We start from the raw sequence: 27,337 nt of genomic DNA on the forward strand, positions 1-27,337 counted from the left end.
CCTGTTCTGCTTCAATCATTTATTGTCTCTCTGTGTTCTCTGTCTCTTTCTTCTCCCTCCATTTCTCTTCTCCAATGTCTCTGCCTTTCTCCTCTTGCTCCCTCTCCACCTGCCCTTTCCCAGGAACTCACACTCTACAGCATTTAGGAAGAGCCAGAGCTTCCATGTTCTGCAGATGATCCTGTGTCAGAGGACATGTGACCCAGGTCAGAACCAGTCACCAGAACAATATGACCCCGTATGGGAGACTTCTCTGCCTCCTCCACAATTTACACCCCCCCACACTAAAGGGGGTGGGGTACAGCTCTGACTGAGAGGCCCCGCAGGAGAAATTTCAGCCCAAAGACAAATTTGTGTGAATTGTTGAGAAGTGAAGAGCTCCCTTCCCCCCCCCCAAAATCCCCAGAACTCTAGTGTCACCCCCATGGCACCGGCACAGGGAACCCAGTGGGATGGGATTATAGAATACAAGTGGGGAGGGAGCAGGGGAGAGAGGTGACAGGGAGTCTCTCATTTTCCTTCTCTCTTCACTTTCTGTTCTTCTCTTCCAGGAACGGCAGTCGCAGCATGGAGGGATTTGTCTGATTATTAGGAATCCATGTCTGTCATGGAGGTCACAGAAGTCACAGATTCTGAGACTTCCCGTGATCTCTGTGACTTCTGCAGTGGCCACTGTGGCTGACTCCAGGGCCACTCAAGCAGCTGGCCCCGGGACCCCCTGAGCAGCAGTCCCGGAGGTGGCAGAAGCAGCCGCAGCTCAGTGGTCCCCAGAAAGCGCTCCTAGGATGGCTGGAGCAGTGGCTGGCCCCCTGGGGCTTCCCCCCCCCCGGCAGGAGCTGGAGTGTCAGTGGGCCCTTGGGGCTTCTCCCACAGTAGCTGGTGCCACATGCCCCCCCACACTCCCTCTCCCCCACAGCTGGAGCCACGGACCCCCTGAGCTCCTCTCTCCAAGATTGAATGAGGGGTATTTATGGGATAAGTCATGGACAGGTCACAGTGATTTTTTGTTTCTTGCCCATGACCTGTCCATGATTTTACTAAAAATACCTGTGATTAATTTGTCACCTTACTCATTATCGATCAAATAAATTGAAATGCTTCGACCTGCCAGTGGATTTAACCCAGGACCCTCAGAGTCAGCAGCTGTTACGCCCCCCACTGAGCTCTCTGGTCAGGTGTCCTAGTGCTGGGAGCCTCCTGTTTAGATCCTAAAATAGCATTTTTGCTCCTGGAGGCTGAAATTTTGGACCGGACGTTGTAGCTCCACCGTTATTTTATTGAATTGCTTCAAAACAGCAACTCAAGAAAGTCTCCTAAGGGCCAGGCTCTCTGCCATGGAAAAGCTGCGACTGCTCTCCAGGAGTCTGTGCGTTCCACACAGCAAAGTACAAAGCTCCTCTAAACTGAATTGGGATCAGACCATGACAGGGTTGGTAACACAAATACTTCAGACTATTAACCCCAAGTCCCTTTCTTTCTTTAACCCAGGACGTGCCAGTCAACTGTTAAGCATGGCGTTATCTTCAGCTTAAAATACCTCTCAGTACATTTAATAGAGGAAGTGAAACCCCCTCCCACAAATGGCTCCCTGTTATGAAGTTATCATACCTGCCCCTGGAGACTGGTTTTATACTCTTAGAGCTTTCTCTCTTCAAACCCATCCTTATCCCAATCTATGGGCCAACCTCTGCTGTGATGCAGTAGGGAGCGGGGTGGATTGACCTGGGAATGTCGTCTAGTCTAACTGGGACTGTCAGCATTGGGGATGTGATGGCAGGGGATGACTTTATTTGAGGGACAATACCTGAGCCTGTAACCTGAGCCAGGAGGGGGGTGGGGCCAGGTGACACCTTTGCCCTGGAAACTGGACAAAGGGAGAGGAGGAGCCGGGGGGAGGGGAGTGAGTTGGCTGGAGAGGGTTTTTCAGTTTTGGGCTGGCTGGGAAGAGGCAGGGAACCCCAAGTCTGGGGTCTAAGCTCCTTGCCCCCCAGAGGGACTTGGCTGAAGGGTCCTGGTTGTACCTACAAGCCCTGCTTGGGACTGTGTTCCTGTTGTCTCATAAACCTTCTGTTTTACTGGCTGGCTGAGAGTCATGGTGAATCACAGGAAGTGAGGGTGCAGGGCCCTGACTCCCCCACACTCTGTGACACTCCGCATTTCAGAGTTTAGAATTTACTCTCATGACCCTAGTATGGCACTTTCCATGTGAATTAGACAAATGGGGGAAGCTACATGGCTAATGAAAACCAATGTGCTGGGTGAAGCTGAACTCATGACCCCAGCAGTATTCCACCCTGCACTAACCAGTTGCACCCCTGTAGGTGCTTTGTAGGCAAACTTGGGAAGTAGGCAGTTACCTGTGTCTGTTGTTAACAACTTTGGATGCTGATAGACATGCTGATGGTTTAAACCCAACTGAAGTTAGAGGTTTTTTTAAGTGATGAGAATCCAGTACATTTGAAGAGGCAGAAAATCTCCTGTATTCTGGTCTAGCCTCATTTGACTCCTTCTGCCTATCTTCTTCCTTCCCCCTCAGGTTCTTTCCTTCCCCATTGGGAACATGCAGAGATGAACCCTGGTCAGTCTGTGTCACACAGTCTGTATCCCATAGAGCAGTGGTTTTCAAACTGCAGAATGTAAGGCACTGGGTCGCGGTGGCTCTGGTCAGCATCACCAATCAAGCCCTTAAAAGTCCCGTCGGCGGTGCTGCCCAGCTAAGGCAGGCTAGTCCCCACCTGTTCTGACACCACTGTGCACGCCAGAAGTGGCCAGCAGCAGGTGTGGGTCCTAGGTGGGGGGGCCACGGGGCTCTGCAAGCTGCCCCCAACCTGGCCAATGGGAGCTGGGGGGGGTGGTGATGCCTGCGGGCAAGAACCACACGGAGCCACTTGTGCACTTCCACTTAGGAGATAGACCTGCTGCTGGTCGCTTCCAGGGTGCAGCACAGTCTGCAGTGCCAGGACAGGCAGGAAGCCTGCCTTAGCACCCCCACTGCACCACTGACTGGGAGCTGCCTGAGGTCACCCCACGCCTCTGCCCCCTCCTTCCAAATGCTTTGGGGTGCCCTAGAGCCCAGCATGGAGCTGCTGTCCCTGCAGGGTCACTGGGCATCACACAGGGGTGATGTGAGGTTATGATCCCCCGGATCAGCCCTGTGGGAACTCAGCCCTGTGGGGAATTCAATGTCTGTGGAAAAGCACTTCTAGGAATTGGGATTCCCAGCTGCATTAAAGCGGCATGAAGGAGAAGGCAGAGTTAATGCTTTAGAAAAGTCTGGGTGCACTGGATGTGAAGAAAGGTGCCCAGCAGTCAGTTTGCAGTACGGCCAACCCCAAATGTTCAAAAACCCTGAGTCAGGCTCACAAAAATCATGAGATTGGCTTTAAAATCATGAGATTCTGTAAAAATAATAGATTTGGGGATCTTTTTATTTGCTTTCTGCTTGATGAGCCTTTAGGGCGCACTGGGGTGACATTTTGAATCTTTCTCCACAGCCACAAGGGCTAGAAACGTACTATTTCTTTAAGAGCGAAGGCTGAAATCATCACATCTCCACTTGACTCCAGGAGCTGGGGCTTTAAGGAAAACAATAACTCTCCTGAGACTCAAGGCAAAATCATGAGAGTTTGCAGCAGAGATCGGATTGAGTCCTTATTCTCCGGGATTCCCTGGAGCAGGGGTTCCCGACCTTTTTCTTTCTGTGTCCCCCCCAACATGGTATAAAAACTCCACAGCCACCTGTGCCCCAACAACTGCTTTTCTGCACGTCCAGTAGATTAAAAGCCAGGGCTGTCGTTAGGGGGTAGCCAGCAGAGCGATTGTTCATGGCCCCACAACACAGGGGCCCCCACGAAGTTAACAGGCTTTGGCTTCAGTCCCAGGCGGAAGGGCTCAGATTTCAGATTTCTGCCCTGAGCCCCAGCGAGTCTAATACTGGCCCTGCTTTCTGGTATATTTCTCCCCGCCCCCTACCCGAAACCAGCTCGCTGCCCCCCAGGGGGCTCTGGACCCCTGGCTGAGAACCACGGCCTTGGACCTCTGTTTAGAAGAAGGGAGCAAAGCTGCTGCCTTTCCTGATGGCTGAACTCAGGCCCTTAGAGTGGGATATTCCTGCACTGCCAGCGACACCAGGAAAGCTCCCTGAGCAGCTGCCTGTCCTCAGGAACAGTCTAAGCCTGCAGGGCCCCAGGGGGCAATGAAGCAGCTGGGTCAGGCTGGGAACCTTCATTCCCAGAGAACTGCCCTGGCTCCGTTCTCAGCAGCAAAGAAGTCAATTCCCCACCCCAATGATTCAGTCTGGAGCTAAGTGCAGTGCTGGGGGTTTCTCCTTTCACTCCTGCTGGGAAGAGCCGAGGTCCCAGGGGGCATTTCTAGCAGAGCATTCGGAACTCAACTGAGGGAACCAGCCTTCATTACAGAACACTCATGTTCAGACGACATCTTTATTTCCAGTTTTTTATAATACGATATAATCCTTCAATCCTTCAATCCTAGTGTCACCATCGATAACATGGCTTGTTCAGCCTGGTGAGATACCAAGGGTAAACACTAACCAGCTCTTCAAATCCAAGAGAGTGGAGATAAATCACCTCTCAGAGACAATGCGGGGTAATCAATAGGCAGACGGTGGGCCAAATCGCTTTTGAATGGACCCCAAAATCTTTTTATTTACTTATTATTATCATCATTATTGTTATTTATTATTATTATTTACACTGGAGTCTGGACCTTGACTAGACCTTGACCAACAATTTTGGACCTTGACAAAAAATAATGGATTACCCCTAAGAACGGGGTTGTGTTACATTCCTTATGTCCTTGCTCCATCTTGTGGCCATTTCCTTTTCCTCCTTTCGGTGAAAAGCTTTGGTATTTTGTGTAGAAACTTTATTTCCTCGGGAGAGACCCAGGAGCGGGGGCTGCCTGCATGTACCAAGCACACACTAGATTAGAAGGTGACCGACAAAAACCCTTAAGACGAGGCAGCCGTCCCTGTCAAAAAAATCATCTCCCTTCTTCACTTGAGTGACAGCCTCAGTTGTTCCTTATCCGGGCAGAGCCCAAGGATTGGCATCAGCAGCAACAAAACCATCTGTACATAGCACAAATCAACACAAAATGTGCTTTAAATGGAGCTGTCTCCTTCCTTCTGGAGTAAAATTTGCCATTATGGTAATTGATTTTCATTTCCCTTCTCTGAGGGCAGAAGTGGGGTTGGAGCTACCGCCAGGGCCAGCTCTATTGTTTTTGCCACCCTAAGCAGTGCGCCGAATTGCCGCTGCAGACAGCGGGGACAGTCCATGTGCCATTACAGCGTCACACGCGTTTCCGCGGCGTCAGCAATTCGGCGGCAGCTTCTGTCTTCAGCTGGAAGACAGAAGCTGCCACCGAATTGCTGCCGCGGGCAGCTGAACATAGAAGCTGCCGCCGAATTGCCGACGCTGTGGAAACGCGCGTGCCACCCTAAAGGCGCATGAACTGCCCCCGCCGTCCGCGGCGGCAATTCAGCGCACTGCTTGGGGGCAAAAACACACGGACTGCCGCCCCTTGCAGATTGTCACCCCAAGCACCTGCTTGGAAGGCTGGTGCCGGCCCTGGCTACTGCAGCCTGGAATGTAGAGCCCATGTCCCCATCTGTCAGTCACTCTGGGAGCCTGTCTCTGCTCACAGCTGACAGGCTGCCTCCAGCCTCTCCAGCCAGCTCCTTAGCTCTGTGGGGGTGAGTCATTTGGCAAGCATAAGTGGCACATAGGAGAGATACTTTTGCCAGGTGCATTGGTGATATAGTGGTGGGCATAGCTGCCTTTCAAACAGTTGACCTGGGTTCAATTCCCAGCCAATATAGTGATGTCATGTTTTCTCTGCTGGGAATTGGTTTAATTTCAGTCACATTGTATCAGTTTATCAATGGAATGAGAGAATCAATGTCCCAAATCCCAGCAGGTCATTAAACACACAGTGGAGGAAGAAAGGGGCGGGACTATATGGTGAGCTGTTGGACTCATCCTTGTATTACAATGTTTGGTTTATTTTTAAAAAAATTTCCTTTACTTCCCTCTCCCTTTTAGACTCAGAGCCTTTAAGGTCAGAAGGGACCAGTGTGATCATCTAGTCCGACCTGCTGCACTTTGCAGGCCATTGACCCCACCCACCCACCCCTGTAATAGACCCCTAACCTTGACAGCCGGATTAACTTTTTGTTGGCCCAGCGTCAAACATATTTGTGGGGCCCCCCAGGGAATGATTGTATAAGGGCTGTGGGCAAAAGCACAGTGGGGTGGGAGCCAGGGTTGGTCCCTGCTTATGCTCAAATAAATTTGTTAGTCTCTAAGGTGCCACAAGGGACCAAGTGCCACAAGTACTCCTCTTTCTTTTTGCAGATAAATTAATGCTGTGTGAAGAAGAACCTTCTTTTATCTGTTTTAAACCTGCTGTGCATTAATTTCATTTGGTGGCCCCTACTTATATTATGGGAACAAGTAAATAACTTTTCCTCATTCACTTTCTCCACACCACTCATGATTTTATATACCTCTATCATATCCCCCCTTAGTCTCCTCTTTTCCAAGCTGAAAAGTCCTAGTCTCTTTAATCTCTCCTCATATGGAACCTGTTCCAAACTCTAATCATTTTAGTTGCCCTTCTCTGAACCTTTTTTAATGCCAGTATATCTTTTTTGAAATGAGGAGACCACATCTGTATGCAGAATTCAAGATGTGGGTGTACCATGGATTTATATAAGGTCAATAAGATATTCTGCATCTTATTCTCTAACCTTTTTTTAATGATTCCTAACATCCTGTTTGCTTTTTTGACTGTCGCTGCACATTGCGTGGTCGTCTTCAGAGAACTATCCATGATGACTTCAAGATCTCTTTCCTGATTAGTTGTAGCTAAATTAGCCCCCATCATATTGTATGTATAGTTAGGGTTATTTTTTCCAATGTGCATTACTTTACATTTATCCACATTAAATTTTATTTGCCATTTTGTTGCTCAGTCACTTAGTTTTGTGGGATGTCTTTGAAGTTCTTCACAGTCCGCATTGGTCTTAACTCTCTTGAGCAGTTTAGTATCGTCTGCAAACTTTGCCACCTCACTGTTTACCCCTTTCTCCAGATCATTTATGAATAAGTTGAATAGGATTGGTCCTAGGACTGACCATTGGGGAACACCACTAGTTACCCCTCTCCATTTTGAACACACAGATGGGTGAACCTGGAGAAAGTGGTGGCAGCCCTTTTATAGGTCAGCTGGTAGAGCAAAGGACTGGAGCCAGCACTCAGGAAGTCATCCTTATGTCACCCTTCTGCCTCCAGCTTGGAGGAGAAAGAGCAAGAGAAGAAAGAAAGGTCAGATGGGCCAACTCGCACAGTCCACACTGTCTTTTCTTGCTTGGGAGCCCGAAATGAGGGACTCATGGCGGGTAAAGGCACTGCTGCGCTTCCAGAAAACAGCCTACCGCCGCACACAAAGGGACCAAAGACCATGCCAAAGTCTGGGATTGAACCAGGGATCTCTAGAGCGTCAGTTTAACACTCTCCCAACTGAGCTACTTCAGCACCTGAAGGGCACTTTTTTGGCCTCCTGCTTCTCTGTCTGGCATGTTTTTGTCAACCATGGCACACAAAATGGGCATCATTGCGAGCGCCCATGAAGGCAAGATGAATTTTTGCCTGCCTTGCTCAGCTTGACTTGCTTCCTCGCCCCATTCCTGCCTTAGATCCTGGGTTACCTGGTGGCTGAAGGTGGTCCATTGTCTCAAGCGGTGCCAGTGCCTGACACAGTGCCCCTGGGCAGCCTTTGCTCTGCACATGCCGGCCGTGCACATTTGCAAATACTTTAAAGCTCCTGTCAGTAAGTTCTGGAGACAGTGGCTCACCTTCAGAGGAAGCTCCCTAAAATTGGCTTGTCTCACCCAGTGGTACATTGACCTCTGTTCAGACTGAGCCGAAGGGGGGGCCTCGCTGCTGTGGCCACCACTGCTGTGAGGGTGGCCACTGTTGCGGATGAAGCCATCCTGCAAGCACCTTCCACCTAGCCATGCACTGAAAATCCTGTAGGATGTAAGGTGGGAGTAGAAGAACACTAGAGGAGGGCCTTCCTAATTTCCTCCCCCTTCCGCCATCATCGGCCATCCCATACCCGGTGCTGCACCCAGAGGGGTAAAAAAAAATATGGCCATATCTGAAGAGTCAATTGCATGCTTTGTGGTTGCTCTGCCATTCCCCTCGGGCCTGACCTGACCTGCAGCTCAGCCACCCGCTGAAAATTGAAAAACAAAAAAGTAGATCCGCAAAAGGCTTCAAAGCCCACCAGGCCCAACCCCCCTTCTAATACGGCAGAAAAGCCACACTTCTCCTGACTTGGTAGGGACATCCTATTGCCCCACAAGAAGTGTAAGGCCATCATGTTCGGTCTCAGCAGCCGTCGTGGAGCAGGGGGAAATAAATGGCTGAGGAAATTCCCCAAAGCCAAAAGATAGGTCTTGAGCATCACAACTTTGTAGGCTAATGATAAGATCCAGTTACGCCACCGGCTGAGCCATTCCTTACAGGCCAGCAACCACTTCTCCCAGTTCACATTCCCCACCTCGTCCCCAACCGAATGCTAAAAGGCCCAGCTCATCAATGTGCCCACTCTTGCAGCCCTCCTCTTCCGCCCTGACTGATCGGGAGGAATATTAAGCCTCCCTCCCTTAGGCCCGCCCTTCAGCATTCCTGGGGAACACCAACAGTACCCAAGTGACTTTGGGCCAGTAGGTCAACCAATAGGGCTGCCTCCTAGGCCAGGCTGCAGCCCAGCTTCAGGACTCAGAGGAAATGCATCTCGGATCCCTATCTACAGGACTCCAGGCACGGCCAGCCTTCTGGATCAAACGTCCCCTCTTGTGCTCAAGTCACAACAGCTGGCGGGCAAAAGACAGGCTACCATGTCAATTGAGAAAGCAAGACGAAGCTTTAGAAATCCCAGTATGGTTAGCTGGCACCCAAAGATCCCACTAAGACTTGAACTTCAATTGCAGAATTCAAAGCCCTGAGTGTTGGCCCTTACACCAGGGCCGGATCCAGGGTTTTGGCCGCCCCAAGCAGCCAAAAAAAAAAAAAAAGCAGCGGGAGTGAGGGAGGAATCGCTGGACCTGCCGCCCCTCTCTGGAGTGGCCACCCCAAGCACCTGGAGCCGGCCCTGCCTTACACCATGGGACCAGCTGGGGACCCTTTGATCACTGTTGCCTTCTGGCAGAGAGGACTCTGTGGGGACAATTTTTTCTGGCAGGGAGGACCCAGTGGGAACATGCCTTCTATGATGAGATAACTGGGTCTGTGGATGAGGGGAAAGCAGTGGATGTGTTATTCCTTGACTTTAGCAAAGCTTTTGATATGGTCTCCCACAGTATTCTTGCTGCCAAGTTAAAGAAGTATGGGCTGGCTGGATGAATGGACTGTAAGGTGGATAGAAAGCTGGCTAGATCGTCGGGCTCAACGGGTAGTGATCAATGGCTCCATGTCTAGTTGGCAGCCAGTTTCAAGCGGAGTGCCCCAAGGGTCGGTCCTGGGGCCGGTTTTGTTTAATATCTTTATTAATGATCTGGAGGATGGTGTGGACTGCACTCTCAGCAAGTTTGCCGATGACACTAAACTAGGAGGCGTGGTAGATACACTAGAGGGTAGGGATCGGATACAGAGGGACCTAGACAAATTAGAGGATTGGGCCAAAAGAAACCTGATGAGGTTCAACAAGGACAAGTGCAGAGTCCTGCACCTACGACGGAAGAATCCCATGCACAGCTACAGACTAGGGACCGAATGGCTAGGTAGCAGTTCTGCAGAAAAGGACCTAGGGGTCACAGTGGATGAGAAGCTGAATATGAGTCAACAGTGTGCTCTTGTTGCCAAGAAGGCTAATGGCATTTTGGGCTGTATAAGTAGGGGCATTGCCAGCAGATCAAGGGACATGATCATTCCCCTTTATTCGACATTAGTGAGGCCTCATCTGGAGTACTGTGTCCAGTTTTGGGCCCCACACTACAAGAAGGATGTGGAAAAATTGGAAAGAGTCCAGCGGAGGGCAACAAAAATGATTAGGGGTCTGGAGCGCATGACTTATGAGGAGAGGCTGAGGGAACTGAGATTGTTTAGTCTCCAGAAGAGAAGAATGAGGGGGGATTTGATAGCAGCCTTCAACTACCTGAAGGGGGGTTCCAAAGAGGATGAAACTCAGCTGTTCTCAATGGTGGCAGATGACAGAACAAGGAGCAATGGTCTCAAGTTGCAGTGGGAGAGGTCTAGGTTGGATATTAGGAAACACTATTTCACTAGGAGGGTGGTGAAGCACTGGAATGCGTTACCTAGGGAGGTGGTGGAGTCTCCTTCCTTGGAGGTTTTTAAGGCCCAGCTTGACAAAGCCCTGGCTGGGATGATTTAGTTGGGAATTGGTCCTGCTTTGAGCAGGGGGTTGGACTAGATGACCTCCTGAGGTCCCTTCCAACCCTGATATTCTATGATTCTATGATTCTATGCCTCTCTGGCCAGCCCTGCATTTGCCCAGAAGGTCAGCACACAGCGCTTGCTGCAGGCCCAGAGGCCTTTCTTCCTCCAGATTGCGAGGCCAGTGGACAAGTGAGGAAGTAGCACCTTCAGTCCCAGGCAGTAAAGGGCCCTTCCTAGGAAAGGCCAAGTCCTGAAAAGGAAAATCTGAAGCCAAAGAGAGTCCTTTTGGAGATATCACAGGGAGAAAGTGTCCCTCTTTTTAACCAGGGACTTGAACCCTGGACCCTCAGATTAAAAGTTTGATGTTCTACCAACTGAGCTCCTTAGGCTCACAAGCAAGAAAGGCAAATTAAGTGCAGAAGAGAAACTAGTCAAGAAAAAGAGGGCCAGAAACAATACAGAAAACCTGCTACTCTCGCTCTCTTAGCAGTCCTAGCCCCAGCCTGCTCCTCCATCTGGCGCCCCGAGGGCTTATTCTTTTTTAGTTAAATATCAAATCCAGGAGAAAACACAGTTATAAAAAGCAAAACGAAATCACAAACAGAAATGTCATTGGAAATACAAAAATAAAAAAGGAAAATGCAGTCCCCATCACTTTATCGTATCTGGGTCTTTCCTGTATCGAGAGCACCCGCTAAGGGCCCTGTGTGCTTACAAGAAACCTGGAGGAACTCATACCACAGCCTGAACATGAAAGTCAACTGCTCCCAGGTGCTGCACTAAAACCCTTTCCCTGCTGTGACGTTGCACTCCATATGATTTTATGAAAATATGCTAATAAGTGTGAATATAATATAACTGGAATATGCTTCATGCAAAAGGTTTCTTGTAAGGTATCATTACAAAGCTTATGATCTACCGTGTGTGTTTATCCTATTTGTATGAACCTATCATTCTTCTACCTGAAACTAGAAATATAACTCTGAGGTCCTGTTGTAATTATGCAAAGCGTGGGCCATTAATAGTGGTTTGGCATCTTGATGGCTCCCATTAACCAGGACAATTGACTGTAGATGGCTCTGTCCTGCACCATCTGTGAGTCAGGCCAGGAAGAATGAAGGCTTGGGGGTCTCACAGGACATGTGACCATGTCACCTGGTACATGAATCCATCTTAAACCTGGGGCTTTTCCAGGAGAGAGACAAAAGATTCCTGCCTTGTACCAATGCTATATAAGGGGTGGAACAAAAGAAAGGTGGCTGCAGTCATGAGAGATCCTTTAGCTACCACCTGAGCTGGAACAAGGATTATACCAGGCGAAAAGATTGATCCCAAACTAGAAATAAGTCTAGTCTGCTAAAGAAGCTTATTGGAAGATCTCTGAGGGTGAGATTTTATCTGTATTGAGTTTCATACTGTATGAGGCTTAGACTTGCATGTTTTTGTTTTATTTTGCTCTATGGAGAATACAAACTCCATAGAGAAGGAAAAGTTAATGCCTTAGAAAAGTCTGTGTGTGTGTGTTAGATGGGGTGGGAGGGTGTCTAGAAACCACTCTCCTATAGTTTCTTTTCTCTTATTTCCTTTAGAAAATCTGAAGCAGGGAGCAAAAACCATTGCCTTCTCTGAGGTTTGAATTTAGGACCTTCAGATTCTGAGACTGACGCACTGCCAACTCCAGTAAGAAGGCCTGGAAAAAGTTTTAGGCTCAGTGCATATAGGACCCTCCAATAGCAGTGACTGGGGCAGGGAAGGAGCCAGGCATGTGCTGGAAGAAGCAAGGAGATCTGTGCCCAGAGACCTGTCCTGGCAGCTTTCTCAGCAGCAATTAAATCAATTCACCCTGCCAGTGAATAATCTACTAGAACTAATGGCAGCACAGGTTGGATGTTTCTAAGCTATGCACCCACTTCCACATTTTAGAGTTTAAAACTTACTCTCCTTTCCCTAGTATGGCACTTTCCATGTAAAATTGGCAAAGCAAGTTGGGGAAACTACACAGATAATAGAAACCAGTGCTCCAAATAAGGCTTAAACTCATAATCCCAGCAGTATTCCCCTTTATACTAACTAGTTGCACCACTACAGGTGCTTCTTAGACAAAGCTGGGAAGTAGGCAGTTATCAGTCTCTGTGGTTCACAGCTTTGCCTGGTAATTGAAAGGCTGATGCATCAATCCTAACTCAAGATGCGGCTTTTCAGTGATGATATTCCAGTATATTTTAACAGGAAGAAAATCTCTTCTATTCTGGTTTAGCCCCATTTGACTCCTTCTGCCCATCTTCTCCCCCCCAGCCTTTCCTTCCCCACTGGGGCCATGCAGAGAGGAGCCCCAGTCAGTCTCTGTCACAGAGAGTCTGAATCCCATAAAGGGAGGGAGGGGTCGCTCTAAAACATTGATGGGGAGGGGAGTGGTGTGCATGGTTAGGGGGAGAAAAGATGGAGAACTAACAGTGGGGCCCAGAGAGATTCCCCCAGATTGGGGAGATCCACCATCAGCCAGCTGTGGGAAGAACAACTTGGGATTGCTTGGGGAAGCTACCTTTAAAAATATAACATGCTAGTTACATTTTCATAAGACCAAAGCCTCCTCAAACCCACTATCACAATCACTGGGATGACTTTGTCCTGATATTTTACCGGCCGCAGACACAAAGCAAATCAAATTACAGTTTCCATTCGGAGTCAGGGCACACACAAGAATCTGGAGGCTTTTAATTGCTTAGGTTCTGCTGCCATTTCATTACTATCCTGTTCCAAGATTTATCATTGTGCAAAGCAATGTTAGGCCCTTGGGAGTGTCCCCCCGGTCCCGCCTGCCACCCTTGGGCAATTTAAAGGGGCCCGGGAACCCCTGCCACCACCACCAGCAGCACAGGGGGGCTAAGGCAGCTTCCTGCCTGCCCTCACTCCGTGTGGCACACCACTCCTGGAAGTGGCTGGCACTTCCCTGCAGCCCCTGGGGTGGAGGGGTCTCCACGCGCTGCCCCTGCCCCGAGTGCCAACTCTGCCAACTGTGGCAATGGGAGCTGCGGGGGTGGAGTCTGCAGGCAGCGGTGCGCAGAGACGCCCTCGGCCCTCCCACTTTTGGGCTGCTGCCAGAGTGGGGTGCAGGATGCTTTTAGGAGATGCCTGAGGTAAATGCTGCACCCCTCACCCTCTCCTGCACTCCCAACCCAGCCCCCACACCCGCACCCAAACTCTCTCCAAGAGCCTGCCCCCCACATCCACTCCTGCACCCCAACACCCTGACTGAGCCCAGACCCTGCACCCAAACTCTCTCTCAGAGCCTTAGGCAGGTGTGTGTGTGTGTGGGGGGGGGGCAGGACTTGGTCTCATTCTGGGCACCACCAAAAATTATACAAACCTGCCACCCCTATCCAGTCCAACCTTCTGCTGCTGCACCTCAGCCCACACCCCGTGGAGGGTTAGAAGCTTGCATGACTTAAATTCCAGGACACTGAGGGATTTCAGCTCCCCTTTGTCCAGAGGGAACCTTCACCCCACTCCCAACCAGGTTCTTCTCCATGGGATCACTGTGGGGGGCTGGGTCCCTCTTTGTCTTTTCTCTCTCTACGACAGCCCAGGGTGCCTATAACTGGGGCATCTGAGCACCCAGGACCTTCTGTGGGGCTGCCATTCCCCATCCCCTTCTATGGTCTCATCTGTCATTGACTCCAGCCTTTTTTCTATCCATCGTCAGCACCATCCCAAGCAAGCTGCACTCGCCTCAAAAAGACAATGTCCCCTGTTGGGTGTAAATCACTGACCTCTCTCCTCTCTGCGCACTGACTGCCCCTCTGTTTCCTTGCCTCTCAGTCTGTGCAGATGGGACCTTTCCCTCCAGTGCTGCAGATTCTCCCTTCTTATCTACCATTGTCCCAAACAACACAGTGGGTGGGAATCTTAAAAGTACCCAGGTGATTTAGGAGCAGAACCCCCCACAGACCTTCTATGCAATTGGCACTTGCCCCTTACTGGGCAGGATTGAAAGGCACACAGGGAGACTGCTGGGCCATATCCCCTCTGGGCATGAGCAAAGCAGCAGGGTGAAAATAAGTACCTGGAGATTGAACCCAGGGCCTCATACATGCAAAGCATGTGCTCTACCACTGAGCTACAGCCCCAAATGGGCTGTGTGTACTATAGGATACACTCAGAGCCCTCCTGTTTCCAGAGCATCCAGTGGCCTATAAGTAGCATGGGGGACATGTTCCCTGTTCTGAGGGCCAAACCTGCTGTTCTGGAGGCTGGTGGTTCATTGGGGTCACTTCACAGCAGGGCCAGATTCGATGTGTGGGGCAGAGAGAGTGCATGCCCTGGACTCAGGGTGCAGAGATACAATCAGGCCTCTCCCCTGCATTGGGTGGGGGTGCTGCAATCCCCTGCTGGAAGGTAATGGTGGTGGGGGATGCTGTGAGCAGCTTAACACCTGACGCTGGTGGCAGAAGTGGTGTGGGGAGCTCCAGGTATTTTTAGGATCTGCTATTTCCACCTGCCTGTAAAGTCCAGCTTTCCCCAGCACATTCACTGCGGTGCAGGTGGGTCACTGTTTCCATGGCTGAACAGCAAAGAATCGCTCCCGGTTTCCCTTCTATCTGCAGCAGCATTATCCTATGTCAGTGGTTAATGAGGTGGATCTTGTTGTAGATTCTTATTCATTCCCCACTTTGACAATTCACACAGTTCCTTTCCCATGCAGATTCCCAGCACCTCAGTGATCCTAGTAGCAGGGGTTGGGTCCTGAGATTTTCACTGTTCTTTCTCCCCTCCACCTGGAGTGAACTCAGCTTTTTTCCCATCCCAGACAATCCATGAAATAACAACAGCAGCATAAAGAAAGAGGGGAGGGAACATGATGGGATGTAAAATAGCTGTTGCAACTCAAGAAATAGATCTTGGAGTCACTGTGGATAGTTCTCTGAAAACATCCACTCAGTGTGCAGCGGCAGTCAAAAAAGCAAACAGAATGTTGGGAATCATTAAGAAAGGGATAGATAATAAGAGATAAAATCTTATTGCCACTATATAAATCCATGGTATGCCCACATCTTGAATACTGCATGCAGATATGGTTGCCCCATCTTAAAAAAGATGTATTGGAATTGGAAAAGGTTCAGAAAAGGGGTACGGAGCGTCTGCCATATGAGGAGAGAATAATAAGACTGGGACTTTTCAGCTTGAAAAAAAGATGACTAAGGGGGAATATGATAGAGGTCTATAAAATCATGACTGGTGTGGAGAAAGTAAATAAGGAAGTGTTACTTATTCCTTCTCATAAGACAAGAACTAGGGGTCTTCAAATGAAATTAATAGGCAGCACATTTAAAACAAACAAAAGGAAGTATTTTTTCACACAACGCACAGTCAGCCTATGGAACTCCTTGCCTGAGGATGTTGTGAAGGCCAAGACTATAACAGCGTTCAAAAAAAGAGCTAGATCAATTCACAGAGGATATGCTATGAGCCAGGATGGATAGGGATGGTGTCCCTAGTGTCTGTTTGCCAGGAGCTGGGAATGGGTGACAGGGGATAGATCACTTGATGATTACCTGTTCTGTTCATTCCCGCTGAAGCACCTGGCTTTGGCCACTATGGGAAGACAGGATACTGGGCTAGATGGACCCAGTCTGACACAATCTGGCCTTTCTTACGTCCTTATGCTCCTTTCATACAGATACCTGGGATTCTGCCTCACAATGTGTCCCTGAGGTCTCAGCCAAAATGCCCCAGACAGGCAAATACTCTGGGCTCCTGAAGCCTCTGCCACCCATGTAGTGCCCTATGGCTAATCCCTAACCCTTGATGCTGCTCCTTTCCATAGAATGTGAAAGGAGAGGAGGCAGTGCAGGAGCATTATGGGGACGCAGATCTGAGGCTTTGGGAGAGACAGATTGTCTGATAAATCAGAGTGCTGTAAACCATGCAGCCCCCCCTAAATCAGGGACCTGTTCCAGCCTAAGTGTGGGCTACCAGAATCCCTTCCACAGAGCAAGTTGCCACAACCTGAAAATAGGCATGTGAAATTAACTCCTGTTCTCCCTGACAGGGTCTGATGTGTCTTCGGTGCCCACCCCCCTATATGTTAATTTTTTGAATATCTTATTTTTCATTGCATTTTAGCTCATTTCATGATTTTGATATACTGTTTGGATGCATGATTTTCTCTGTCATATAAGATGATAAATTTGCATGCTAGGATCTGTAAACCTGTATTTATTCATGTCATATATAAGCAAATAAAACAAATTCATTTCCTCTAAGTATATAGAAACTTTTTAATTTTAACAGTTACTGAAATGTACTAATATCTAGAAATCAAACTCTCACCAACACAGAGTGGACCAGTATTAAATAGTGTTACAGTAAGGCTAGGTCTACATTGTGTGTGTGTGGGGGGGGGGGATCAATTTAAGATACGCAAATTCAGCTATGCAAATAGCGTAGCTGAATTCGACGTATCTGATCCGACTTACCCCGCTGTGAGGATGGCGGCAAATCAACCGCCACAGCTCCCCCATTGACGGCGCTTACTCCTACCTGGGCTGGTGGAATACGCGCGTCGATTCGGGGATCGATTGTCGCGTCCAGACAAGACGCGATAATTCGATCCCCGAGAGATCGATTTCTACCCGCCAATCCAGGCGGGTAGTGAAGACAAGCCCTAAGAGACAGCGTTAGAATGTTAACCATAGTCCTTTAGTTCAAAGGTTGCTTTTCTCACCTTTGCCCTCAAGAACTGAAGCGCAGCATTAGGGAGATCCAAAGATTGGCCAATGGCATTTTCAAGTGCTAAAATAGCAAGCGATGCCGGTGTCTCATTGGCCATCATCGATTGAAGATATGGTTTAATGAGCTGGAGCTTCAAGGTGAGGGTGGCTCTCTTCCGTCACACTGCTGGGGACCAAGTTCCTGGTGGCCAATATGTAAAGCTGGAAGAAGAAAGTGAGGTGGCAAGTGGTGGCAGGACTTTTGCCACTGGGTCTAGCTGCTCAACTTCCTCTTTGTACCACTGTGCTCCTGTCACCTTCAGGTAACCCAGGAACTAAGGCAGGAATAGGGCGAGGAAGCAAGTAAAGCTGAGCAAGGAAGGCAATAGTTAATCTTGCCTTCATGGGCTGCTCGCAATGACAGCCTTTTTCTGTACCACAGCAGAGAAAAACATCCCAGACAGAAAAGCAGCAGGCCAAAAAGAAACCTAGTAGCTGCTGAAGTAGTTCAGTTGGGAGAGTGCTAGACTAAAGGTCCCTTGTTCAATCCCAGGCTTTGGCATGCTCTTCTATCCCCCTGTGGGCTGTTTTCTGAAAGTGAAGCAGTGCCTTTAACTGCCACAAGTCCCTCATTTCAGGCTATGCAGCAGGAAAAGACAGCATGGGCTTCTGCACCGAGTTGGCCCACCTGACCTTTCATTCTCTTGCTCTTGTAGCCAGGGGAAGAAAAAGAAACTGTCCTTCAAGCAAGAATCACAAGGGCGACGTAAGGATGACTTTCTGAGCACCGACTCCAGTCCTCTGCTCTACCAGCTGACCCATCGAAGGGCTGCCACCACTTTCTCTAGGTTTGCCCATCGGTGTGTTCCAGGATGAGCACCAGCCCAGTGGATGGAGTTTCTGTAGTGTAATGGTTATCATGTTTCCCTAACATACAAAAGGCCCCTAGTTCAGAAACATGCTGGCTTCCTTTTGTCAAATCCCCTTGCTGTCCAGGAAGGCACTCCTCCTTTTGCTATTGGCCTATCCCTGGGATAACTCCAACCCCTGCATGACAAAAGGTGACATCAGCAGAGAAAGCGCTTTGGCGTCAGTCTGGAGAACCTAGAGGAGTTAGCCGTGTCACCTTTTGGAGGCTTGTGGATTGGCCTCCTCTGCCCTTGGAGGTTGGACTATAGAGGCTGTCACTTCCTGCTGGCCTCCTTTGCATGACTTGCAAAAGGAGGAAGTAAGACAGGAATGGGGCCATAGAGGAAAGTCAAGCTGAGGAAGGCAGGGAAGAAGCTGTGCAGCTAAGTGGGGATAGTAGAGCACGACCATTCGTTCTGCCAAGCCTGGGGAGGTGGAATTGGCTGCTGGGAGGTAGAATCCTGTGCCTACCTCTTGGCATCCCAGGGATGGCTACTTGCAGTCCAGGAGAAGAAGGCGGGTTCTGGGTGAAAGGAAAACAAGCAAAGCTGAGTCCAGGTGGAGAATGGCTGTTCCTTTGTGGCCAACCTGGCGGCGTGATTGATGTCTTTAGAGGCGGGTGTGGGCTGGGGGTGAGCAACTGGGATCCAGGAAGCCCCCGCCTGCCCTTCTGAGGGTCAAACCCATGGAGATGTGGTTGGCTTTTGGGAGATAGATCCCTGTGCATGCCTGTTGGCATGCCTGAGATGGCTACTTGCAGACCAGGAGAAGCGGGGTTCTGGGTGGAAGGAAAAGAAGAAATGGTGAGGCTGAGTGGGCTCCTTTCTGGCCAAGATGGTGTGCTGTGGTGGGCTTGGGAGTTGCCTGTAAGCCATAAGTGGACTTGGTGGAGTGAAAACCGCTGCTCCTTTCTGGCCGACCTGGGGGCACCATTGACGACTTGGGAGTGGGGGTGGGGTGCTGGCTGTGAGCAAATGGGATCCAGGAAGCCCTAGCCTGCCCCTCCAGGGGCCGAGTCTTCTTTTTCTCTCCTGCCATGGGGAGCCCAGCCTTAAGCCTACCCAGCATGTGCTGCAGCTCAAGAATTAAGCCTTCCTGTGTGGCCTGTGCTGGAGATGACCCTGAACCCCTGTGGGGTACTGTTGGGGGGAAATCCCAACTGCAAATAATTCTGGCCACAAGATCAACCCGTTGGGTCGAATGGGGCAAGCTGGAGGCCTGGTGACTTAGTCCACGGGGCCAGCAGGTCAAGCCATTTTCCCGCATGTGGGGGAGGCAGCTGCTGTGGTTCACCCTTCCTGCTCCCTGTGCTGCTGCACCCTAAAATCCCTGTCATCCAGCAAGATGGGCCAGGAGTCTGGAGAGAAGAGGCAAAGGGGTGGCCCGAGCCCCCTCTGACACTACCCCTGCACCAGACAGCCCATGGAAACCTGATGCCTCCCCAAGCAACACATGGAGACTTGCCAGCAGCGCTAAGGAGGCTCCCTGCCCCCTCTGCCCCCCTCCCTCCATGCCGCACTGCTCCTGGAAGTGGCTGGCATATCCCTGTGGCCCCGAGTGCAAACTCCACAGCTGCCCCCCCGGATCCCACTGCCTAAGAGCCACTGCCGGAGGGGAGTGTGTGCCGGTCACTTTGAGAGCTGCGTCGCCCGAGGTAATCACCAACCCCCTGACCACCTTCTGCACCCCTGCCCCAGTGCAGAGGCTCTCTGTGTCTTGAACAAGCACTTACAAGGACTGGCCAAGAACTTCTGCTCTGTTTATGAGGAAGTTATACAAAAAAGGGACCTTAACAGATAAGTTTCGTTCGGAAGGACAAACTGGCAGGCCAAGCCATTTCCCCACCCCTGCATTAGGGTGTGCCTGTGCACACCCAGCACACCCCGTGCACACGCCTATGGCTACTGAACCACCAATGCTCAACTCCTCCGGTGAGACATTTCCAGTACTTGATACTGCTGCTATTCCAGGGGCTCAATTACTGAGTCCAGGAAACATTTTTCTTACCCTGGTTCCATGTGTCACTTGTTTCTCTAGCAAAGCCAAGTCCATGGCCCTATGGTCCAGACGTCCTCCTTCAAATCAAGCTAGAACCTAAGAATTCTTTCCCTTTCCCCAGTTATTTAAAGGGGAAACCTCTAAAAGTGCTCTCTGTGCTACTGCACGAGGCTAAGCAAAGATAATAGACCCCAAATTCCCTCTGTGCTTTTGGAGGCAGGTTTGCTGTTTGAATTCCGTATTTCAGATGACTTCAAGCCCTGGCATTGTCATTATTTATCAGTTTCTCTGGCACTGCAGCTTCAATGGGGTCACAGCTGTGATGGCCGAGTGTTTAAGGTGTTAGACTAAAAATCCCATGGGTTTTTCCAGCTCAGGTTTGAATCCCACTTCCTGTGTAGACTGACTTCTAGCCACAGTTTCTAACCAGAGCAATACAACTCTACACACCCCTGAGACACTCTCAATTCACTTCCCATCCCAAATAAACCCTGTTCTGCTACTTTCACAGAGATGCCTGGAATCCTACCTTACACTGTTTCCTTGAGGTCTCAGGCAAATTTTCAGCTCCAAAAGCCTCTGCCACTCACCTAGCACCCCACAATTTAACCCGATCCCTGGCTGCTGCTCCTCTCTAGAGAGTGTGAAAGGAGCTGAGGCAGTGCAGGAGCCTTCCCTGGGGCCTGAGGCTTTGAGAGAGACAGATTGTCTAAGACATCTGAGTGTTGGAAACCATGCGGCCACTGCCTAAATCAGGGGACTGTTCCAGCCCTGAGTCTAAGCTGCTGGGATCCCTCCCGCAGAGCAGGGTGCCCCAGATTACAGCATGAAAATAGGCATGTGAAACTAACTCCTGTTCTCCCTGCATCACAACTGGGAGTGGAATGAGCCCTCCATTGCCATAGGTTGTGTGGGCCTCATGCCATAGCACCGTGCAGTCATTTATGACAACAGCACTTCTACCAGCACCACTGTGCCAGGCACAAAACCCCAAAAGGGCCATGCTGGGCTATTTACACCATCACTGCAGATGTGCAGCATGTCCAATTGTAGCTGGGAAACCAGGGTTTGCTTCCGGGCAGCTCAAGGTCTGTCTCCATTCCCTGTCCAGCCCACAGTTCTATTTATACCACTAAACACTGCATTGGTGGGCAAGTGAAATCAGACACAAAGTCCCCTTTTTTCAGCCCTGGAAATTCATTTAAACTTATGTTTGGCCTCAGAGAATTAAACAAATATGTCTGTGAAAAGAGGGGAGTTGACTTCAATCCCTTGTCACCATCAATGTGCAAACCAGAAGCCTGTTGCTTTGCATTCCTGATGTTGGGTCACCATCATGTGGCCATTCTGTCTCAGTCCCTTTTATTAAAAAAATGTTTTTTTAATAGAAACAATATTTTCCTCAGAGAGACACAGGAGCAGATTAATATACAAAGGGAAGGAGATTCCGAGGCAGTTCTGGAGGAGAAGGGAACATTTTCAGCATCGCTAAATTAATTTGTTCTGCCTCACACAGAGAGAGAGAGAAAATAAACCTATTAATTTGAGCTACCGACACACTTCACAGCATGAAATAAAAATGTTTTATGTTCAATGAGTTGTGTTCATTTAAATAGTGTGAAAAATATGTTTTGGGCAATGCACGAAAACCTCATTGTATTGAACAACCCACTTGATACAGTTAATGTACTACATTCTATTTTAAAAAGTTCTGAAAGATATGCTTATAAAATAATGTGTTGTGCCTTTTACAGATGCACAAGACACAGAAGAAACTGAATTATTTGAGCTACTAAAATTTCCACTTTCTGACAGCGTTTTAGTTCTCAAGGTTGTTTTAATTTGGTTATTTTTTTGGAACTTGAAATGGGGAAAGAGTACATTGAAGTCAGTGGAATTACCGCAATGACGGATTAGTCTCATTATTTGTCACTAACAACAGCCTTTGTTAACACAGCGTTAACTTTGGCTGTGAATATCTCTTACCCTTGCAGAACATTGAGTTGAGTAAAACTCAAACTCTGGAAAAACGGGGAATACAGAGCGACGGTACATGCTCGGGTAACCTTAACTCTACCCTCTAGAAGAGAATCCCTGATAGCATATGAGAACAAAGAAAGGCTTGGGGACAAATTACAGCTACTTCCCAAGAGTTTATTTCTTTGTTAATTAATTGATCCTGGCCCCATCAAGAATAGCTGATTTTATGCACAGTAACTTAAAGTTTCTATTGTGCTCATGTCTGGCAGTGGCACATTTAAAGGTTAAACTGCTTTGTATAATCTAAAATAAAAGAGTTTTTGTAAACAGGCCACTTCCCCACCATTTTTAAGGAGATGGTATTATCCTGACCCACAGGGATCTTAAAATAACATGCTCCAGATCACACATTCCTTAGGAGAAAATGAAGGGAGAAAAAAGCAAAAAACAAAACCACGAAACCCTTGCTGTTTCTACGCAATTGATTAATGAGACCAGAAAGTGAGACTAGAGAAGTAAGACTGTGCAATTAACTATCTGGTACTACACTAAGGGCATGTCTTCACTACCCGCCGGATCGGCGGGTAGCAATCGATCTATTGGGGATCGACTTATCTCATCTAGTGAAGACACGATAAAATCGATCCCTGATCGCTCTGCCGTTGACTCCGGAAATCCACCACGGCAAGAAGCGGAAGCGGAGTCGACGGCGGAGCGGCAGCGGTCGACTCGCCACCATCCTCACAGCCAGGTAAGTCGACCTAAAATACGCAACTTCAGCTACGCTATTCATGTAGCTGAAGTTGCGTTTCTTAGGTCGACACCCCCCCCCCCGTAGTGTAGACCTAGCCTAACTCTGCAGTTACTTAGATGCAGACACAACCAGCTCTACGGTTGGTAAACTTACAGAGACTCTGCTCCTGATTATGAACTAGAAGCACATGACCTTTAAACAGCTGCCATTTGAATGCATCTGAAAGTTACAAGGAACAACGATCTGTGTTAAAGGAAAAAGAACAGGAGTACTTAGACTAACACATTTATTTGAGCATAAGCTTTCATAGGCTACAACCCACTTCATCGGATGCAATTGGATGGAACATATAGTGAGGAGATATATATACATACAGAGAACATGAAAAGGTGGGAGTTGCCCAACCAACTCTAAGAGGCTAATTAATTAAGGTGAACTGTTGTCAGGAGGAGAAAAAAAACTTTTGTAGTGATAATCAAGATAGCCCATTTAAGACAGTTTGACAATAAGTTGTGAGGATACTTAACATGGGGGAACTAGATTCAATGTGTGTAATGGCTCAGCCATTCCCAGTCTCTATTTAAGCCTAAATTGATAGTATTTAGTTTGCATATCAATTCAAGTTCAGCAGTTTCTCATTGGAGTCTGTTTTTGAAGCTTTTCTGTTGCAAAATTGCCACCTTTAAATCTGTTACTGAATGGCCAGAGAGGTTGAAGTGTTCTCCTACTGGTTTTTGAATGTTATGATTCCTGATGTCAGATTTGTGTCCATTTATTCTTTTGCGTAGAGACTGTCTGGTTTGGCCAATGTACATGGCAGAGGGGCATTGCTGGCATATGATGGCATATATCACATTGGTAGATGTGCAGGTGAACGAGCCTCTGATAGTGTGGCTGATATGATTAGGTCCTATGATGGTGTCACTTGAATAGATATGTGGACAGAGTTGGCATCAGGCTTTGTTGCAAGGATAGGTTCCTGGGTTAGTGTTTTTGTTCTGTGGTGTGTGGTTGCTGGTGAGTATTTGCTTCAGGTTGGAGGGCTGTCTGTAAGCGAGGACAGGTCTGTCTCCCAAGCTCTGTGAGAGTGAGGGAGGAAGGTTGCCATATATTAGAGACCCAATTTATATTGTGCGCACAAAGAGAGGTTTGAATGTGTAACAGGGAGTTTGGTAAATCCTGGTTATTTTATTTTTGTAAGAGGTTCCTGTCCACCTCCAGTAGAGTTTTCAGTCCCAATGGCAACTTACTTACCAAATGTAATACAAACTAGTCCATTCCTCCCAAGTGGACGTGGTTCTTGTTCTTCTGAACATTGTAGCCCATGGAGACCAAGGACCTGCAAATGTGTATTGATATTATACCTTTGTTTAATTGATGAAAACATAAACAAGACACTTAGAGGATTGAAACTGATTTCAACTGAGGGCATGTTTGCTAGGTTTTTATGCATTTGCACAGGAAAACATTGAGTTTTTTCCATTCATTTCAAGCATCCCCATTCAGTGGAACTAAGATAATGGAAATGGATATGCAACAATTTTTGTTATAGAATCAGGTTTCTAAGGGGGCACTTGGATTTAAACCAAGGACCACTTGATCTGCAGTCAAACACTCTACCACTGAGCTATACCCCCATGACAATCATGTTTCATTAAAACTTTATATATACATGTAAACACAACAGCTTACACACCCTCCGGCATAGCTTCTCCCACTGACATAGCTGTCACCTCTCGGGGAGGTGGATTAACTACACAGATGGGAGAGGGCGCTCCCATCAGCTTAGGGCATCTTCAATAATTATAAATAAGTAGGAAATAACCTGCTGAATGGACAGTAACCAATTTATCGAATATTGCTGTGTCTGCATTCAATATGGGTAACTGGACAGTGAACAAGACTGTTTTGAATAACATGTACCTCAGTTAGGATGCAGTGTCAGTGACCCCAGACTGTGACTGGTCCTAACAGGGAATTTGTTTTAATCATTTGGCACATTGCCAATTCACTATTGTTATATTATACTCTAAGGGAAATGCCAATTAGATGTTTATTACTAATAAGGTTAGGCAACTTTCTTTCTCTTTGTTTTTTAATGTTCTCTAGTGAATTGTTATGGTAGTTTCTTTGTAACTCTGCTAAGCAGTACAAATAATTTCTTTAAGAAATTGTTTCTTTCTTTGCCTTAATATCGTCTCCTGAAATTAGTTTAGTACATTTTATTTGTGTTTGGTTAAAAAGTTTAGCAGTGCCAGGCACATTTTCAATGGTGTACTGTTTCTTCAGTAGCCAGGCCCTTAATACCATGACTTATAGTTTCAGAGAAGTTTCTGCTGCCCAGTGGTCAAAATAATTAATTTCCCTCCCCCCAGACGGGTGTGCAGACACATGACAGCAGGACTAAGGTGGCTCCCTGCCCACTCTGCCTCCATCCCTCCATGCCACGCCACTTCCAGAAGTTGCCGGCATGTCCCTGCATCCCCTGGGGGGTGCGTTTCCACATGCTGCCCCATCCCTAGTGCCAACTCTGCAGCTCCCATTGGCTGGGAACTGCAGCCAATGGGAGCCGTGTGGGCAGAGCCTGCAGGCGGTTGTGCACAGAAACCCCCCAGGTCCCCCTCACCTAGGAGTCACTGCTGGAGGGGTGTTTGTGCCGGTCGCTTTGGGAGACGTGTCGCCCAAGATAAGTGCCACCCCCCGGACTCATCTGATCAGATCCATGGTCCCATTAAGCCTTGTATTTCCCCTCCCCCAGCAGATATCCTGTCTGTGGAAGTGGCCAATGCCAGAAATAGTAAAGGAAACTCTAACCCCTTCCCCACCGACTGCACAATGACCCTTTCCATGCGTTATTACATGGGAAAAGTCCCTCCTGAACCCCCAGCCACAGAGCAATTTGAGACATGAAGTGTGATGGTTAGCCCATCCCTTTAATCCCCCTGCAGATACCCCATCCAAGAGTGGGTGCACTGCAGAGACCACAGCCGAGGGTGGGGGCCCTGATTCTGCTAGGTGTTGTACAACTCATAGTGAGAGAGAGAGTCCTTGCTGCCAAGAGCTCACAGGCAAAATAGACAAAGTGTGGGAGGGTGGTTCCCATTTTACAGATGGGGAAACTGAGGCTCAAAGATGTGATGTAATTTGTCCATGTTTGCACAGAAAATAATGGGGCTAAATTGGGAACTGAATCCAAATTTTCTGAGTCCCAGCCTGGCCCTTAATCACAAGCCAAGCGTTGTCGATGCATGGCAGAGGTCCCAATGGGAAGTTGCAGACTCTCCTTCATTGGAGGATTTTAAGAAGGGGTTATGCAAACACCTGTCAGGGATGGCCTAGGGATACTTGGTCCTGAATCTCGGGGTCCCTCCCTGCCCCACCTTTCTGTATGATTCTATTGTGTGGTTTTGTGCTGTGTCGTTGTTCCACGCTGAGCTGTTTTGCATAATGTCACTTTGCACTCTGATGCATTGTTTCACGTTCTATCATTTTTGCACTGGCTTGTGTTGTGTTGGTTTGAGCTGAGCTCTTTTGCAGGGCATCATTTTGCCATGTGGCACGTTCATTTGCATTGTGCTGAATTGTAGGGCTTTGCACTCCTACGTATTGTCACTTTGTGCTGTGGAATGTCATTTCATGCTGAATTGTTAGCTGTTATATTGTTGTGCTTTCACTTTTGTTGTTGTTTATATTATATTGCTATGGTATACCATTATAGAGATGTACGGCTGCAAGGGACCTAGAGAGGTCGCTAAGTCCATCCCTCTCTGCTGAGGCAGGGCCAAGCAGAGGCGATGTGTCGGGGGGACATGTGGGGTCAAGTGCCCCCAACAGTCGGCCCAGTCAGAAGGAGGGAGCCAGAGCAGGTTGTCTATGGTACCAAGTATATGTAGATTATAGTTGACAGAGGTTAGTTCAACCTGTTTTTAAAAACCTCCAAGCACAGATACCCTTGGGAGCCTATTCCAGAGCTTAACTATCCTTAGAGTTAGAAAGCTTTTCCCAATATCTAATGTGAATCTGCCTGGTTGCAGATTAAGCCCATTACTTCTTGTCCTACCTTCAGTGGACACGGAGAACAATTGACCATCATCCTATTTATTATCTCCTCTTCTTGCCTGGGGTAGATTGGAAGAGGAGAAAATCCTCTCTTAACAGAGGATGCAAATGTCAGTTTGTTCTCTCTTCATGTTTTACTGAAGCTCAGAGAGAGGAAGAAACATTACCTGCCTAAGATCATAGAGTTTATTTCATTTTGGGCTGTGACTATTAGCAGAATAGTGACACCTAAGGGCTGTCACTACTGCCCACCATGGGGCTTGAATTTATGACAATGGGATTAAAAGCATCATGCTCTACCGACTGGGCTAGCTGGATTTGAAGTGAGTCATCTGCCCAGTCTCAGTGTAGAAGGATCCCTGAGAGCAGTGGTGAGCTGGAGCCGGTTCTCACTGGTTCGCAAGAACCGGTTGTTAAAGAGCCGGGGGATGGGCAAAGAATTCCTGTCCCCGGGCCTCCTGTTGCTCCCAGGAGTCCCAGCTGGGGAGGCTGAGGCT

General features: G+C 48.5%; 2 non-coding genes and 1 pseudogene across 2 annotated transcripts; all 3 read right to left on the bottom strand.

The window, feature by feature from the left end:
* Positions 1-27,337, bottom strand: part of LOC112124981 — a 573,457-nt pseudogene that overhangs the window by 284,621 nt on the left and 261,499 nt on the right.
* TRNAV-GAC lies at positions 7,490-7,562 on the bottom strand. Its single transcript has one exon. It is a non-coding gene; the product is annotated as a tRNA-Val (tRNA).
* On the bottom strand, positions 24,347-24,418 carry TRNAC-GCA. Its single transcript has one exon. It is a non-coding gene; the product is annotated as a tRNA-Cys (tRNA).

Source organism: Terrapene carolina, unplaced genomic scaffold, assembly GCF_002925995.2.
Source record: "Terrapene carolina triunguis isolate 2854851 unplaced genomic scaffold, T_m_triunguis-2.0 Scaffold638, whole genome shotgun sequence".
Lineage (NCBI taxonomy): Eukaryota > Metazoa > Chordata > Testudines > Emydidae > Terrapene > Terrapene triunguis.